We start from the raw sequence: 691 nt of genomic DNA, 5'->3' as shown, positions 1-691 counted from the left end.
CTGTTTCCACTGTTTCCCCATCTATTTTCTATGAAGTGATGGGACCGGATGCCATGATCTTTGTTTTCTGAATGTTGAGATTTAAGCCAACTTTTTCACTCTCCACTTTCACTTTCATCAAGAGGCTCTTTAGTTCCTCTTCACTTTCTGCCATAAGGGTGGTGTCATCTGCATATCTGAGGTGATTGATATTTCTCCCAGCAATCTTGATTCCAGCTTGTGTTTCTTCCAGTCCAGCGTTTCTCATGATGTACTCTGCATAGAAGTTAAATAAACAGGGTGACAATATACAGCCTTGACGAACACCTTTTCCTATTTGGAACCAGTCTGTTGTTCCATGTCCACTTTTAATTGTTGCTTCCTGACCTGCATGCAGATTTCTCAAGAGGCAGATCAGGTGGTCTGGTATGCCCATCTCTTTCAGAATTTTCCACAGTTTATTGTGAAAAGTAATGCTAGTAAAGTAATGCTCTAAATTCTCCAAGCCAGGCTTCAGCAATATGTGAACCATGAACTTCCTGATGTTCAAGCTGGTTTTAGAAAAGGCAGAGGAACCAGAGATCAAATTGCCAACATCTGCTGGATCATCGAAAAAGCAAGAGAGTTCCAGAAAAACATCTATTTCTGCTTTATTGACTATGCCAAAGCCTTTGACTGTGTGGATCACAAGAAACTGTGGAAAATTCTGAAA

Source organism: Bison bison, unplaced genomic scaffold (genome assembly GCF_000754665.1).
Source record: "Bison bison bison isolate TAMUID 2011002044 unplaced genomic scaffold, Bison_UMD1.0 scf7180017864485, whole genome shotgun sequence".
NCBI lineage: Eukaryota > Metazoa > Chordata > Mammalia > Artiodactyla > Bovidae > Bison > Bison bison.
The sequence above is the reverse complement of the archived record's forward strand: the minus strand, read 5'-3'. Positions refer to the sequence as shown.